At 43.4% G+C, this 18,690-nt stretch overlaps 1 protein-coding gene and 1 non-coding gene across 5 annotated transcripts in view; both read left to right on the top strand.

The window, feature by feature from the left end:
• Positions 1 to 18,690, top strand: part of LOC126252534 (glutamine synthetase 2 cytoplasmic) — a 408,344-nt gene that overhangs the window by 281,174 nt on the left and 108,480 nt on the right. The window contains exon 1 of one of the 4 annotated variants that reach the window (XM_049953447.1): positions 5,148 to 5,293. The exons of the other annotated variants lie outside the window; for them this stretch is intronic. The gene's annotated coding sequence lies outside the window, so the exon portion shown is untranslated. Of the gene's footprint in view, positions 1 to 5,147; positions 5,294 to 18,690 lie in introns of those variants that run through there. 4 annotated transcript variants of the gene reach the window in all.
• Positions 12,208 to 12,314, top strand: LOC126205189 (U6 spliceosomal RNA). Its single transcript, XR_007540551.1, has one exon. It is a non-coding gene; the product is annotated as a U6 spliceosomal RNA (small nuclear RNA).

Below are 18,690 nucleotides of genomic sequence, written 5' to 3'. Positions count from 1 at the left end.
CGGTTCCAGCAATTTGCATATCTGCGCAGATTAATTAGAGGCGTACGGCGGGGTGGCCGGAAGGGCACGGCTGAAGGAACACGGCCCGTCAGTGGCGGGCGGACCAGCTGTCGATCTGTATGGCCAGCGTGTACCCCTACGGCAGTCAAAAGCTCTGAAAGCTGCATTATGTGTGCAGCAGAGAGGTGGTATTTTCTTGAATGTAACACTTCAAAAATAAGGGGGGGGGGGCGTTACGCGTTTTTAACTTACACAGATTTCAGCAACTCACACAATACATTTGTTGAATTTCTCTTACGAAAATGTAAACGTGAAATTCAAAGGCCTGCCTGGTCACTGATATCACAACCCTCAGAGCCTAGTGCATTTGAATAAAGATTCGCTGAAGGGTATTACGAAGTTAAACAAAAGTCGCAGACGTTCTCTTAGTACTGCTTTGGTTGGTTACAAAAGTAGTAGAGGATACGGAGTAAAATCATTTCTTATGTTTTGGCCACATCATTATAAAACAATAGCGACGCGACCAAAAATGGAAAATGAATTATTCAAATTGACACTGCCCGTGGAAGACTACGGACTTGGAATGGATTTCCATTCAGATGCAGCGAAAGTAATTTTATTTATTTATTTATGTGTTTCGGGGGGCAGAGTTAAGTGTTGTGATTATGTGCACCTACCTGTGCATTTCATTTGGCAGCCTACGATAGTACTCAAACATTCATCTTACTTTTGTTGAAGTTTAATACACAACCTCTGCACTGTCAGACAAATAGGGTTTAATCGTAGTGCACAAGCGTTCTTTCTCGACTTCCTAAAGCGCCGTAAAAATTTGGGCAAGTATTATACTACGAAAAGGATAGCAGGAGACAACTGGATTAAATCATGGTGAGACTGACGCTGAAATCAGATATTAGATTGTAAGACGTACCGCGGAACAGATAATGACTCATCCTATTCTTCATCATACTAAGCTGTAATCCGAGGTATAAGAGAATCGACTGGAAAAAACAACGTGCAGGGCAGTGGGATACTAACATGCTGAAGAATCGTATGTGATGATCAGTAACAGCAGGTAGTTCACTTCAGAAGGAATGGGCATCTCTGAAAAGGGCAGCTACAGAAGTTGGACAAGGAAATATAGCTACAAGAAAGGTAACTTCGAAGAAACTTTGAGTAATACACGTTCTTGAAAGATCGCCGAAAAAAATGAAAATGATGAGGTAAAGACAAACGAAACAAGGACGACATAAAAAGTAAAGTAGTGCAAGCAATGAGCATTTCTCGCCAAACGAAGTCTACCAGTACATCGAACTTAATTGGTGGAAGAAATTTCTACGATTGTTCGGAATGGAGTCATAGATCTTGGGAAAACTGGAAAAGAACAGAGTTGAGGCGTTGGCAGATATGACTATAAGGATTCTAACAGTAAAGTGAACGAACAGAAAATGATGTGGTTCTCCGCAGAATCGGCGAATGGACAGATTTCTGTAAAAATCTAGTAGAAGGAAGATGATGGTAGGAAATGTGTTAATAAGCCGAAGAATAAGATCCGTGGTAATAGATATAGCCGTAGAGGCAAAACTTGTAGGTATGTCCCAACAAATGGTTGATGGAACAACTTCATGAAACCTCCAAAACTTGGTGTAATAACATTTATTTACTGAGAACTGTATTCGGTCGAGCGTACGTAATACTCTTGATTGACACTGCATAAAGTGTAACGAAGGTCCCTTTGCGTAAAACTCAGTTTATGGTACGACTTGGGCGAGATAGGACGTAAAGACTATTGTGTACTATCGACTTATGCCCTTCGTTAAGACGCTCGTATATGTGATACATGCTGTAATCGAAAACGTTATTGACGCCAAGGGACGTTGTTTGAATTTTATGTAATATTAGTCCGTGACTTGGGATGGTCGCTTGAACGAAAGCTGTTGTATGTGAATAAATGGCGTTATAACAGCTTTTGTCGTTCCATGAATCCGTTACTTGAAAGCAGTGAAGCTGTGCAGCACTGGCTACAAAATATATTGTAAATAGTTAATGATATTGGAGGAAAAAGCTATTCCGAAGCGAAGAGATTCAAACAGAACGAACGGGAAACAGTGGCGGGCAACATCAAACTCGTCAGAAGTCTGATGAGTCGGTGTCCCCCGGACTGCACTAAGGGAACGTCCACTAATCACGTGAGGGGGTTTCCTTTAAAATTTGAACCCCCCTGACCCCTTGACGAGATTTTGTGGGACCCCCCCCACTCGTCACATGATGTTTTACCCTGTAGAAGGGTAACAACACGTAAACATACTTTCTTTTAAGCACTGGTGAAAATAGTTTTACTAAACCACGTTTATTTTAAGACGAGATTAAAAAACTGTTTTAAAGGTGCTAATATCATTGTATTCGCGCGGACAGACAGACTGAGACAGATGGACAGACAGTTTCGACGAAAATAGTGCTAACCGTTTTGACGGATCCTGAGAAAATTGTCCTTTTATTCATATATTATATGCATTAAATGTCTTGAACCTTTTTCTGACTTCGCAGATGAAAGACAAATTATAGCTTCCTTTGAACTGTGTGATTACTTAGGTTTTCAGGCTCTTGATGTATATGCTCACGAACGGAATTATTTTCGGTGAACTTCAGCTTAGCTTCCTTCCACAAACATTTAACTTCTTGCTCGCGCATGTGTTTAGACTCTTGTCGGCATGTCGACTAACAGACGCAGTGTAGAAGTTCTGATACCAGTGCATATACATGTTGGATGCAATAACATCGGCTTTATATGCATTGCAGAATATCCCTTGGCGTTAAACTTAGTTTCTGGTACGACTTGGGTGAGATAGTACGGTAAACACTGTTGTGGATTATCGACTTATGCCCTTCATTAAGACGCTCGTGTATGTGATATATGCTGTAATTTAAAGCTTTATTGACGCCAAGGGACGTTGTTTCAACTTTATGTTGCACGGTTGGGAACTCCCAGAATGAAATCTGACACTTGGGCGGAACTTGCTTCAAATCGGGAAATGCCAGGCATAGACACTTGTAAAGCGATCAGTTCATAGAGGCCATAAAGATTCGTGGTGCACTTCGTACTATCCGTCAAAATGTCTGTGTGTAAAAGGCGATGTCCCGACTGACTATCTGGCTCATAATTGCCCAGTTCAAACCACAAGAATAGAAACCTAAAATTTATAGAGGTTGTTGACCTTATACTGGAGACGTCTTTTAAGATGGAATGTTTCGAAATTGCACCCCTAAGAGGGTGAAATAGGGGATGAAAGGTTTTTTGAAAACATGTCTCTATTAAGTTTTGAAGCTAAAACTACGAAAATTTTTTATTGGTTTCTCAGCATTTTTTGGAAATTCACCCACTAAGGGGGTAAATTAAGGGATGAAAAAATTTAAGACTATTTTGTTATATAAAAAAGTTTCTAAATATAAATATATGAAAAATAGTATTTCACTTCTCGGTTAGATACAAAGAAATATATGTTGGAGGATGAAGAATCTATGGAAATACCATCACAAGGACGCAGAGGGTGTGAACCTCGGATTCCAGCTACCAGAACAAATTTCTAGTCAGAATTACATTCGGTCATGGACTGTGCGGCTGGTCCCGGCGGAGGTTCGAGTCCTCCCTCGGGCATGTGTGTGTGTGTGTGTGTGTGTGTGTGTGTGTGTGTTTGTCCTTAGGATACTTTAGGTTAAGTAGTGTATAAGCTTAGGGACTGATGACATTAGCAGTTGAGTCCCATAAGATTTCACACACATTTGAACATTTTTCGAACTACATTCGGGAAAGGCCATGCTTCTATGACCTTATTTAGCATGTAAAGTTTAGGTGTTGCAGTTTGTGAACATAAAAATTCTATTTTAAAAAAATGTGCAGACCGTTCAGTCAATGCGAGCGTTGCGTGCTACAGGGGAGTATTATCGGACCATTGCTTTCCACAATATATATAAATGACCTAGTAGATAGTGTCGGAAGTTCCATTCGGATTTTCGCAGATGATGCTGTAGTATACAGAGAAGTTGCAGCATTAGAAAATTGCAGAGAAATGCAGGGAGATCTGCAGAGGATAGGCACTTGGTGCATGGAGTGGCAACTGACCCCTAACATAGACAAATGTAATGTATTGCGAATACATAGAAAGAAGGATCCTTTATTGTATGATAGCGGAACAAAAACTGGTAGCAGTTACTTCTGTAAAATATCTGGGAGTATGCGTACGGAAGGATTTGAAGTGGAATGATGATATAAAATTAATTGTTTGTAAGGCGGGTGCCAGGTTGAGATTCATTGGGAGAGTCCTTAGAAAATGTAGTCCATCAACAAAGGAGGTGGCTTACAAAACACTCGTTCGACCTATACTTGAGTATTGCTCATCAGTGTGGGATCCGTACCAGGTCGGGTTGACAGAGGAGATAGAGAAGATCCAAACAAGAGCGGCGCGTTTCGTCACAAGGTTATTCGGTAAGCGTGATAGCTTAACGGAGATGTTTAGCAAACTCAAGTGGCAGACTCTGCAAGAGAGGCGCTCTGCATCGCGGTGTAGCTTGTTGTCGAGGTTTCGAGAGGGTGCGTTTCTGGATGAGGTATCGAATATGTTGCTTCCCCTACTTATACCTCCCGAGGAGATCACGAATGTAAAATTAGAGAGATTCGTGCGCGCACGGAGGCTTTCCGGCAGTCGTTCTTCCCGCGAACCATACGCTACTGGAACAGGAAATGGAGGTAAAGTGCCCTCCGCCACACACGGTTGAGCGGCTTGCGGAGTATAAATGGAGAGAGCGAAGCAGCGGGCGCTAAGCTAGCTAGAGATAGATATTCTCTGAATTACAAAGATGACGTGAGATTTTCATTGCCCTCCCGCTTTAAATGAGATTTGGTGAGATTTCTGCCGAACTTCCACTCCCCCTTCTCCCCCCTCCCCATCTCTCCCTCCCTCCCCCCATTTTGAACCCACCTAATAACAGACTTCTCCCAAGCCAGATGGCATGTACTGGGGGTGTTAGACAGCTCGAGAGCGTGGAAGCGTACGACACGAGAGCAGAGTAGAACGGAACAGAAGGCGGTGAGTGAGCCTGGCGTTCGGCGCGGCGTGCTTAGCCAGTAAACACGCGGCTGGCTATCTGGCGATAGCGGCAACCGCGGCCAGCCGCCAGCTGTGACCGCGAGTGCGGGCTCGCTGCTCGCTTCGCCTTGCGTCAGTCGTAGCGCAGCCGCGACCTCGCCCGCCACGCCACGCAGCGCAGCTCCGTCCGCCTGTCTCTCCTACACAGTCAGGTAAGCATCACGTGGCAGTGCCGCTCGCCTGGACCAAAGCTGTGGCGGCTCGCTCTAGACTACCTCAGCGTCGATATCTGGACTTAAGACTGACACGTGGACAAACGGAACTATGCGACCTTATAAATGTGTGCGTAATTCTTTAGTATGTCAAGATCACAATACGTTTTTCGGCAACTGATTGCCATTTTCAGAAATGATTAATCCACGATTTGAAACACGAACAGCTGCTAGCATGAGTGTCTTAGAAATAGATACCTTAGGGGTTGCGAAGCAACTCAAATCGCTTGATACGGACAAGTCTTCAGGTCAACATTGTATACCGATTACGTTCCTTTCAGATTACGCTGATACAATAGCTCCCTACTTCGCAATCGTATACAACCGCTCGCTCACCGATAGATCTGTACCTACAGATTGGAAAATTGCGCAGGTCGCACCAGTGTTCAAGAAGGGTAGTAGGAGTAATCAATCGAACTACAGACCTATATCATTGACGTCGGTTTGCAGTAGGGTTTTGGAGCATATACTGTATTCAAACATTATGAATCACCTCGAAGGGAACGATCTATTGATACATAATCAGCATCGTTTCAGAAAACATCGTTCTTGTGCAACGCAGCTAGCTCTTTATACGCACGAAGTAATGGCCGCTATCGACAGGGGATCTCAAGTTGATTCCGTATTTCTAGATTTCCGGAAAGCTTTTGACACCGTTCCTCACAAGCGACTTCTAATCAAGCTGCAGGCCTATGCGGTATCGTCTCATTTGTGCGACTGGATTCGTGATTTCCTCTCACGAAGGTCGCAGTTCGTAGTAATAGACGGAAAATCATCGAGTAAAAATGAAGTGATAGCAAATGTTCCCCAGGGAAGCGTCCTGGGGACCTCTGCTGTTCCTGGTCTATATAAATGACCTGGGTGACAATCTGAGCAGTTCTCTTAGGTTGTTCGCAGATGATGCTGTAATTTACTGTCTAGTAAGGTCTTCCGAAGACCAGTATCAGTTGCAAAGCGATCTAGAAAAGATTTCTGTATGGTGTGGCAGGTGGCAGTTGACGCTAAATAACGAAAAGTGTGAGGTGATCCACATGAGTTCCAAAAGAAATCCGTTGGAATTCGATTACTCGATAAATAGTACAATTGCAATTTTGTCATATGATGACATGTTGGAGACCGTGGCTGTTTTTGAAGACAAATGTTGATGGTGTTAAGACAGCAACCAGCCACAAATTTACTTTGAGTTCCTTTATTCAAAGGAAACCGTTACCGGTTTCGAATCGTTGCGATTCATCATCAGACGGTTTACACGCTTTCTTTCTACATTTGGTGTGTTTTTATAGATTAATTGTCCTAAAATATAAATAAAACATAATTACAAACACGCTACACACAGTGAGAACTATTACGTGTGCAACAACGAGGATGCAGTGCGAATGCATTTACATCGATTGGATGAACGTTATGGAAACAAACACTCGAAACCGACGTTTCACGTAAGTCACATACAACGAAAATCTGCAACGCAACCATCTGTGTGTAGCGTGTTTGTAATTATGTTTTATTTATATTTTAGGACAATTAATCTATAAAAACACACCAAATGTAGAAAGAAAGCGTGTAAACCGTCTGATGATGAATCGCAACGATTCGAAACCGGTAACGGTTTCCTTTGAATAAAGGAACTCAAAGTAAATTTGTGGCTGGTTGCTGTCTTAACACCATCAACAATAGTACAATTCTCAAGGCTGTCAATTCAACTAAGTACCTGGGTGTTAAAATTACGAACAACTTCAGTTGGAAAGACCACATAGATAATACTGTGGGGAAGGCGAGCCAAAGGTTGCGTTTCATTGGCAGGACATTTAGAAGATGCAACAAGTCCACTAAAGAGACAGCTTACACTACACTCGTTCGTCCTCTGTTAGAATATTGCTGCGTGGTGTGGGATCCATACCAGGTGGGATTGACGGAGGACATCGAAAGGGTGCAAAAAAGGGCAGCTCGTTTTGTATTATCACGTAATAGGGGAGAGAGTGTGGCAGATATGATACGCGAGTTGGGATGGAAGTCATTAAAGCAAAGATGTTTTTCGTCGCGGCGAGATCTACTTACGAAATTTCAGTCACCAACTTTCTCTTCCGAATGCGAAAGTATTTTGTTGAGCCCAACCTACATAGGGAGGAATGATCATCAAAATAAAATAAGAGAAATCGGAGCTCGAACAGAAAGGTTTAGGTATTCGTTTTTCCCGCGCGCTGTTCGGGAGTGGAATGGTAGAGAGATAGTATGATTGTGGTTTGATGAACCCTCTGCCAAACACTTAAATGTGAATTGCAGAGTAATCATGTAGATGTAGACTAACAGCTTCATGCTACATAACAATTCTGTTTTGTAATCTGAACATCCCGAAACCGTATGAAATACAATGGACCATACATTGTCGCGTCGCGTGTTTAAAGGGTAAACTTGCAACGAACGAAATGGACGCTGTTCGCTAGTAACTAATGCATACGACTGGGAACACGCACGCTTGAATATGCGCTTATTGGCATACACACGCTTGAGTATATTCGCTCATTCTCTGGATTCCTCTGCCTGTCATTTAAACCAAAGGACATTCTTACAGTAAGTCGATGTCAACGTTGACTATACGTCATGATATAACATGATGTATTTTCAGCGTTTGGAAGCTGCAACTGGTTTTTCTTCACGTTTTGTGCTACTCTCCGAATCCACTACATCGTCCTTTTTCTCTGACATTGACTGATAATATTCCACCATAATGGTTGGATTAAAATATCCTAAAATTTATCAGTGCTCACTTGAAATTTTTAATGGCTTAAACTGACTAGTCACTGTCAGTAGTAAATTAACACTACTTAGCCGATGTCTACGTCAAACATTTCCATGAGGCTACTACCGTTGATAATGAACTGTCATTGGTAATCGGTGTACCAATTAAATTATAAGAGTAGTGACTTAAAGTAAGCTGTGTAGCTAAAATTTATCATTGATGCTCTTTGCCAGTAATATGACAAATTTGAAAAAAAATGGTTCTGAGCACTATGGGACTTAACATCTGAGGTCATCAGTCCCCTAGAATTTAAAACTACTTAAACCTAACTAACCTAAGGACATCACACACATCCATGCCCGAGGCAGGATTCGAACCTGCGACCGTAGCGGTCGCGCGGTTCCAGACTATAGCGCCTAGAACCGCTTGGCCACCACGGCCGGCACAAATCTGAAAGACCCACATGTTTTCACTCTGCCTCAGAAGCCTGTGTCGTCATCAGTTATATTTCTCCATTGCATTAGTATCATGGAACTCTATATCAGATTAAAACTTTGTGACGGGCCAGGACTCTGATCTGGAACCTTCGTGTATCGCAAGAGTTCTACCGACTTCTTTTCTTTTTTCGATCGATCTGTTTCTTCATTGGTCGTTCGTCAGCGGTTCTATGCGGATGTCGCACGACGTCTTTGTCAGTCGATGAGTTTCTCAGCTTTTGTTTCGCTACAGTGTGTGGCCAATCCTCAGGCCGAACACGCTGAGCTACAGTGCCGACACAGGGCGATTTACCCAAGCACCACCCACAACTTTACTTCCGCCAGTGCCGGCCGCTGTGGCCGAGCGGTTCTAGGCGCTTCAGTCCGGAACCGCGCTGCTGCTACGGTCGCAGGTTCGAATCCTGCCTCTGGCATGGATGTGTGTGATGTCCTTAGGTTAGTTAGGTTTAAGTAGTTCTAAGTTCTAGGGGACTGATGACCTCAGATGTTAAGTCCCACAGTGCTCAGAGCCATTTGAACCATTCGAATTTCCGCCAGTACCCGCGAGAGCGGCGGAGCATTTGTTTGAGAAATGCAAAGGCACCAGCTTCTAGATCCGGCCCGGCAAACAGTTTCAATCTTTCACGAAGTTTCAGTTCACCGCACACTACGCTGCAGAGTGAAAATTCATTCCGGAAGCATGAGGATCGTTTCACTTTAGTCATGTATCAGCGATCCACCATGTCAGATAACAAGGTTAACTTTTGTGACATGTTTACGACAAATCACTGTGGAAAGTGAACATGAAATAATTTTCTTTAATAAAAAGCAGAAAAGGAGAACCAACTTCTCTCTGTGCAAGCATGAGCTGCTAGTTGCTGGTATTTCTGTATTAAGAGGACTAGAAGCAACCCCCCCCCCTCCACCCCCTGCTTTCACATACCCCGATATTGATGGAAATTCATATTCCACGATTCTCTCCCTGTTTTCTAACAATAGTCCAGGATACGACACACGAGTGTGTTCTACGTTGCGACGGTACACTTTCCCCCTATTTCTGTGCTGTCCTGTCCTCTAGACACGCTCCCTCAAGCTGTGTTCGCTTCTTAAGACGGTCACTTGCTACTGCCCACTCAACACAGTACAAGAAAATAAATAAAGGTCGGCAAAGCCGCCGTTGCAGTGATGTAGCAAACGTGTGCGAGAACTGGAAAAACCTGTTTGGAGCAGACAGAGAAGTCTAGCGAGCTGTGAAATGTGTTGACGACTTTCACTGAGTGAGGGACTGCAACATACACTTGCTGCTACTGCCCGAACTCTTAGAGAAGTCCACGCTTTCGACGTTCCATATGAGCGAGTTTCAGAATGTTTTGTGGTTTTAATTTTCTTACAGTCGTGTTGATTTTCAGTTGGGTCCATGAATACTTGAATACTCCACCTGTGCTACTTTGTTAAATTTACGCTTACGGGACTCCGTTTTACACTACGTATTTCCCTGTAGAACGTGAAGGACGTCAGAGATACTTGTAATGGCAAATTAGTTTAATTTGCGATACAAGGTTGTGCTGGAGATCTGGCACAGTTACACAAACCACTTAGCACGCCCTTATTACTGCTTAAAGTCGCTTAACAGCAAGAATCGCTTGTTACGAAATCTTTATTGAAGCGTTTCGGGTATGGCTCATCAGTAGAACATCGCAAACAAACTTTGTATAAAATATAGTGTCAAGTTTCTGATATTCTGCTGATAGGCCATTCCCGATAAGCGTCAGTGAAGTTATTGCCAGTGATTTCTTGCTGTTTAACGATCTTAAACAGGTTGAAACTCTAGTACCGTTCCAAATTTGATAGAAATAAGAGTGAAGTGGCGGTGTATCATCAGTACAGCATTAATACACTTAGCCCTTCCCTAGATCTTGAGGCATATTCTGCAGAACCACCGTCAAGGTACAGCGATAAATTCCAACAGTAATCATAGATTTGCAGGTGTACGTCAATTATCATCGTTACTGGTTGATAATCTGATAAGCTTTGAAAGTCTTGCTGTAATCTCGGCAGCTGTTTATCTGCTATTCAGTCTACCGGAAATTACTGTTCCACATGTGAACAGAAAGAGTTGGAATTGACAAGACGTCGTTTCCTAAATTTGCGCAGGTTTTTGGACAACGGTTTTGCTGTTAAAGGCGTCATTTCATGGCTTTGACCTTATACGATTCTGCACGTAACAAGCGTTAGAGATACGGATTTAAAAGGTATCTCATTTCTTTTGAACGCGATATTTCATAGTTTACACTCCATACATCGTAAAATCAATTGTACTGGAACTTCCTGTAAGCTTTTAACTGGAGAAATTTTCGTCATCTATTGTTAAATGTTTTCTTTCGTGCTGCCTAGTGTAACCTCAATGTGACAGTCTGATTTTGCAGAAGCTGTTTCCGATGGCCAGAATAAGCATGTCAAAATTATCTTAACAAAATAACTTGATCCAGAACAAACTCGTAATGAGCTTTTTGGGTGACCACAGCTTTTTCTCATTGCGGCAGGAGCCATTGCGTGTAATTCTGTTTTATTAACGATCTTCACAGCAAGTAAGAACACTACTGAAACTTGACATCTGACCACGCCTTATGTTTTAGATTAAGAGTTCGGAACAAACGTTTGGACCATTTTCGTCAGAAAGTCAAAGGTTCCATAGCGAAAAATGCCACTTAATTTTCATTCTCGAATAACTGTATTTATGACTGTAACACATTCACATCTTCCGGTACAGGGAGTGTTCTTGTAAAAATCTTCTACATTTTAACTTTATTGATGTTTGTGAATTACTTCTGAAGATACAGGGCATTGTTTAATCAAATGCATTAAAGTTCTTAAAGCGTAAGAGTATTACATCAGATGCAGTACTGTTACGTGTTTAGCGGAACAATGTTGGCAGCGATTGCAATGGACGCAGTGGTGTTGTCTCAGCAGCTGATAGTAACTAGGCAACGAGAGAGAAAAACTAGACTGTGTTTCGTAGTAGTCAATATAATGACTGAATGGGCAGTGAATTAGAAAGCAAAAAGTTTTAATTACGAAAATTAACAACATAGAAAGAAATTAATGGCATGTGATGTTGCTGAAATGACAACGCAAGATAATGTGAGATGTACATAGCTTGTGATTACTCTCGACTACGTAACGTCAGCTGTTCAGTAAATGTAGCCGAGCTTCTGGTCATATCACCATTTTCATTGGGTTCGTCGCCCCACGACCAAATTACCGCATTTGATTTACTACCAAGGTAAGAAAAATGCATGCGATAGTACAAAGATAGACGTAATACGAGGAATATATACAGTGAAAGTATATATGAAGATGGTATCTGTTTTTTCGCACATGTCCGAAAGAACAGATAACATCTTGATATATAGTTAAGGCCGACCGGCCACTGACCTCCTTCTGTGTGGATGCATACGTTTTGCCCGAACTATTACGGGACTCGGTAAGATTGTCTGCCGCGATTAATGAGTGAAGTGGGCAGGGGCACTGCGAATGTAGTGTGTGGACATTAAGCTGGGAATGTGGGTCTCACGGGGAGCGTGCAAGGGATTTAAGTCCTTGCAGTCGCACTATCCTCTGTGCCCTCGGTGGCTCAGATAGTACTTGCTTCGGCAGTACATATACTAAAATTGGAACGATACAGAGAAGATTAGCATGGCCTCTCCACAAGGATGACACGTAAAATCGTGAAGCGTTCCACATTTTCAGCCGGCACGGTAGTTCAGCGTGTTCGGTCAGAGGGCTGCTCGCCCTCTGTAATAAAAAAAAAGAGTAAAGGCATCAACAATAAACTTGAACGGATGTCTTGTGACATCCGCCCAAACCAAACGCAACGAACAATACCGAACAAAATGAAAAAATGAAAAAAATGAAAAAGAAAGATGAAAACAGCGTCTGCCATGTAAGCAGGACATCCCGGGTTCCAGTCCCCGTCGAGGCACACATTTTCAACTGTCCCCGTTGATGTATATCAACGCCTGCCGGCAGCGTAGTGTCTTGATTTAATTATCATTTCAGTGAAAGTATGCTAAATAAAAAAAAACGTGAAGCAAGTTACACCAAATTACTGCGAATCGCAATTCTGTTGGCAAAGATTCAGTTGAAACTGCTGACTTCATGAAAATTGAACTGCAAAGAAATTTATGCAGATATTGTCACGTGGTTGACAGGACTTTCAGCACTTCCATATAATAGGCCATGTTATGATACGTCAACATTTTAAAGTAAAAGCCTAAGCTAAAAAAAGATTAAAAATACTATTGTACACCTTTTCCTTCCTTTTTTAATAATCGGTGAGGATAACCTAAAAAGGGTCGAAACTGGTTATCCAACAAAATAAGTGACCTATAGTCGAGTCGGCATAACAAGTTAGCTGGGCACAGCTGCATCGTGCACCTACCTCAATGTCACGTGACGCCATTATGTGAAAGTCTGTATGGCAACGCCTTAATTTTGGCGGAGCTCTACAGACGACTATTGTTTTCGCCCGCAGTCGTTTGCGCTTCGCAGTTTAACTGCCAACAACGCTGCTTGCTGTGAGAGATCATCTTGTCCTAACATTGCGCTACAAACATGTGTTCTCAAACTTCATTACATACCTCGAATAACACGTGAAGAACATGGAATGGTCTCTGTTTCAGTGCTCAGAATGACCACTTTCCCCACCTACCATTGGCTGCGTGAAACTGGCGCGTTGCCAAGCTATATGCCTTAGAGGAAAATCGCCCTGGCTGGCTCACCCCCGCGTTCTAGACTAGCCTTCTTTCAGATTTAACGGGGGAAGAGTGTATAGGAGCGCTGTATTGTAGTAGGGCTACAACAGACGTTAAACAGCGCACATAAAATTACGGCCGAGGCGGAGCTTTTGGCCTCTCATTAGCGGCCAGAAAGCGAGCAGCGCGACGAGCATCAGGTGAGAGGGCTATCGTGTGCCACTGCTGGCGTGTTAATCGTTTACCGATACCCCGGATCGTTAGCATTGTTTACCGCTGCTCCGGCGGTTAGCCTCTCTGGAATTTTATACGGGCGCCGAGCCATAATAAATCATCACGGCTGCTGCAGCTTTTCGCGTCGGACGCCAAAGAGGCTGCACGCTCAGCTTACCTATAGGCTGCGAAAAAGGAAGCTAGCGACAGTCTCGGCTACCTCGAGTAGCGAAACCACTCCAAGTCGTGCAAGACGGACCACTGCTCGCTGCGTTGCAGACGTAGTTAAAACCAGAATGTACATATGCGGCATTTTTACGGGACAAGACGAGATTAAATAACGTTATAATACGGATCACTCCGGGACGGAAACGTCATATAAACTCATCCGTTCTCGACTGTTTCCGAGATACAATTGTCTGAAAATAAGGTGTCTTACAGGTTCATCTAGCGAGCGCGAATGCGTCATATTGCTCAGCAAACTCTAGCGGCAAACGAAAGTTCCGAGAGCGTGTACGTTCCTAGAAGAATCAACCAACATGTTGCTTGCTCCTATTCATATTTCGCGAAAAGATCGTGGAGGTATATTTAGAGAGATTGGAGCTCGCACAGAGATTTACCAGCTATCTTTCTTCCCGCCAACGATTCGTAAATGTAACAGGAAAAGTGATGGTGGAACACAAATCTTCCGCCACACATTGAAACGTGACTTTGCGGAGAAAGCTGACAGCGAGTCGTTTTCCAAAATCTCCGTTTGCCGCATTCGTCGATTTTCATTGAGAAGATTTTCGTTTCTCCAAGAACGTATTGATGTGAGAGCATAAAATGTGTTACATAATTCTGTATCAGTTTGACGTCTGCGATATGTGCCAATAATTACGCGTGTCTGTGCGACGGCCTTCCTTGAAGACAGGAGTACCCTCCGTGTTTTCCCAACCGCTAGGTACATTTTGTTTCTCAGTGATCGATCATAAACTACTGCTAAAAGGGGAGAGAGTTCTTCGCTTAATCTCTATAGACCATCACAGATACGTCATCCGGTCTAGTTGCCTTTAGAATGTTGAGCAGTTTTCTTGAGCTTCTATTCCGTGATCGCTTGGCTCAACGTCTGCTGTTTCAGCATTCGTACGATAGTTGAAAGGAGGAACCGTTTACGATCTTCAACGGTGAAACAATTTTGGAACATGGATCGAAAAGAGGATTTCGATCTACTAATTGTCTTTACACGAACAAAAATTGCTTAGGATTTTTAGTGAGATCGTTTGCCAGAATCCACTTTTAAATACATCGAATGCTTCTCGCATCACTCTCCTCGCGCTATTTTTGCTTCATTCAGCTTCTGTTAGTCCACAAGGCTTTGACTTTGTTTAAAACAAAAATGAAGATCTTTGCTTTCGCAGCAACTTTTTAACACGGCTATTGGACTACGGTGGATCTCCTCGCAACTTTTCTAGGCACATACTTGTGTAAGGTACGTTGTACAACGCTCTGCGTTTTGCCCGTTTGTGCTCCACATCTTCGTTCTGAGCTGAATAAAAAATCAGCTTTTGCTGACATTTTCTTCAAAGCTACCACCACGTCACTAGTATGTTCCATATGCTAGACAAGAGACTGATGATTACTTAAATACTGTGCTATTTGTCTTCGGTCACTCTTCCTACCAAAAATAATTTCCTATCGTTTTTTAATATTCCTTGTAATACTTGTATTCATTGATGCGGCCCCGGCCTCGTTAACACTGTTTCCCTCCTCTGCACTATATGACGGAAACAGGCTAAGATTGTCATCATCTGATGGTCTAAAATAAATAACTTCTGTTAGTGAGACGCGAAAGGTTTGTTCGCTGCATGCAAGCGCAATTTCGGAGTTCCGAATAGCGAATTCAGCAAATCGAAGAGGCGCTGAGAACGATTCTGTAACAACATAAACAGCCAGAATGCAATCTCCCCAACCGAATAGAATTTTTATCTGAATTCATGAATGTTTCATTGTATCGGTCTTTTAAGAATTCTCGGTCTCCTGTTTCGATATTTATTCTCAGACTGCTGCATAGGAATGTAGCGTAGCGGAACGAAAAATAAGATCTGCGAGAATCTCTGGAATGGAAGCACACTCGCACTGCTGTGTAACGGCAGCATTACATGCGGAAATGGATGCTACCACAGAATAACAGTATAGCGCCCGGAACAACGTCAGACACAACTAGATTTCAGCGTTCCAGTTGTGCTTCAAAGAAGTCTGAGCCACTGTCTGTGGTCGACACTGAATAACTTTATTACCTGAAACAGATAAAATTGTTTCTAATACTTCTCATTCGCCAAAGTGTCAACCCTGTTTGATGACACCTGCCGAAAAGAAAAGATTTAACAACTAGACAAGGACTGTTAAAAACATGTAATACCGTGGTGAATGCACACTTGTTAACGGACATCTATTGAAATTCCGGTGCATCACTGATTGAAGCAGTTCGTTGTACCAGAGATAGGATCTGAGTGTGAATCCCCTACACGTCACCACTCCGCTTATTCTGAGTCTTACGGCATGGGAACATTCCTGGCGTATAGATGAGGCTGACACAGATTTCATGACTCCGTTCAGCTATCGTCTGTCGGAATTGGAACAACAGTTGTTGTTTGTTATATGTACTAAGGAGCAGCTGTATTTACCGGTTTTATTTAGTTTCGGTGTCCCAGTACTCCATCTTCAGACCCCCTCTAACTCAGGGCGATCATGTTGATACTTTCTGTAGAAGGTCCAAAACACTGAAATCTTCTAAACCGACGCTTTTTACCGCTCTGTGTACTGTAGCAGTACATAAACTCTGCATCTTAGGGGATAGCATTCAGTCCAGCGGGCGCCTCTGTTTTGGAGCTTCTGCAGAAGGTGCATGTGATTGATGGTACCAACATGATGGTCCTGAGGCATGGAGGGGGTGAAGATGGTGTAATTCAACATCTAAACCGTATTCATGTAAAGGAAAACCAGTGAATACAGCTGATGGTGTTAACATTTCTGCATACGAGCTAAATTTCACGAGATTGGAAGAAGGAAGATCAGGACTTAGTCTTGCCGGCGACGAAGTTACACAAGACTGTGCCCATATTCAGGTCGTGGAAGCACAGATTTCTCTAGCGGTGTGCGGCAGTACTGTGGTGGGAGAATTTGTAACAGGTCAGGCCGTTGTTAGATGGAACACGGAACGCTATAGCGTGAGAAAATACTAGCAAAGTAACTCTGTGAGAAGAATATTGTCGAATCAAAGTACACTGAGGTGACAAAAGTGAACCGATACATCCGAATATCGTGTCGGACCTCCTCCTGCCCGGCGTTGTTCAACAGCTCAACGTGCAATGGACTCAACAAGCCGTTGGAAGTCCCCTGCAGAAACAGACACCTGCTGCCTCTATAGCCGTCCATAATTGCCGGTGCAGGATTTTGTGGATAAACTGATCTTTGGATTATGTCCCATAAATATTAGATGGCAATCGTGTGTGGTGATGTGGGTGGCCAAACCATTCGCTCGAACTGTCCACAATGTTCTCCAAACGCCGGCTGGAGTGGCCGAGCGGTTCTAGGCGCTACAGTCGGGAACCGCGCGACCGCTACGGTCGCAGGTTCTAATTCTGCCTCGGGCATGGATAGGTGTGATGTCCTTAGGTTAGTTAGGTTTAATTAGTTCTAAGTTCTAGGCGACTGATGACCTCAGAAGTTAAGTCCCATAGTGCTCTGAGCCATTTGAACCATTTTTTTTTTTTTTTTTTGTTCTTCAAACCAAACGCTAACAATTGTGGCGCATAGACATTGGCGCATAGTCAACCATAAAAATTCCATTGACGTTTGGCTGCAAATGGTCTCAAAGTAGCCGAACAAAACCATTTCCAGTGAATGATCGGTTCAGTTGGACAAGAGGAACCAGTTCATTCCACGTAAACCCGGCACACGCCAATATGGAGCCACCACCAGCTTACATAGCCCCTTGTTGACAATATGGGACTGCGCCACACTCGAATGCTACCATCGGGACTCATCTGGCCACACCACTGTTTTTCGGTCGTCTGGTCCAATCGATATGGTTACGAGCCCAGGAGAGGCGCTGCAGACGATGTCGTGCTATTGGCAGAGGCACTCGAGTCTGTCTTCTACTGACATAGACCATTAACGCAAAGTTTGGCCGCACTGTCCTAACGGATACGTTCGTCGTACTTCCCACATTGATTTCTGCTGTTAATTCACGCAATGTTTCTTGTCTGTTAGGGCTGACGGCTCTACGCAATCTCAGCTGCTCTCGGTCGTTAATTTGGGCCGTCCCCCATTGAGTAGTCCGTTGTGAGAGATAATGCCTGAAATGTGGCAGTCTCGGGACATTCTTGATACTGTGGCTCGCGGAATACTGAAGTCCTTAACGATTTCCGAAATGGAATGTCCCATGCTTCTAGCGCCAGCTGCCATTCCGCGTTCAGAGTCTCACACACAACACAAACAACACACAACACAAACAACACACAACACAAACAACACACAACACAAACAACACACAACACAAACAACACACAACACAAACAACACACAACACAAACAACACACAACACAAACAACACACAACACAAACAACACACAACACAAACAACACACAACACAAACAACACACAACACAAACAACACACAACACAAACAACACACAACACAAACAACACACAACACAAACAACACAAACAACACACAACACAAACAACACACAACACAAACAACACACAACACAAACAACACACCACACACACACACACACACACACACACACACACACTACCAATCCGATATAGCGTAATAACATGATTACAAAAAGAGCAGCAAAGTATGGATATTCCCTTGTCACCTCAGTCATAAGAGAAGAGCACGCTTCTGCTGCAAGCGTGTTGCTACCTGGAGTAAGCTGAAATGGCTCTGAGCACTATGGGACTTAACTTCTGAGGTCATCAGTCCCCTAGAACTTAGAACTACTTAAACCTAACTAACCTAAGGACAGCACACACACACACACACACACACACACACACACACACACACACACACACACACACACACACACACACCCATGCCCGAGGTCGCGCGGTTCCAGACTGTAGCGCCTAGAACCTCTCGGTCACGCCGGCCGGCGAG

Source organism: Schistocerca nitens, chromosome 1, assembly GCF_023898315.1.
Source record: "Schistocerca nitens isolate TAMUIC-IGC-003100 chromosome 1, iqSchNite1.1, whole genome shotgun sequence".
In the NCBI taxonomy this organism is placed as follows: Eukaryota; Metazoa; Arthropoda; class Insecta; order Orthoptera; family Acrididae; genus Schistocerca; species Schistocerca nitens.
Note: the sequence above shows the minus strand (reverse complement) of the source record. Positions and strands in the feature narration are given on the sequence as shown.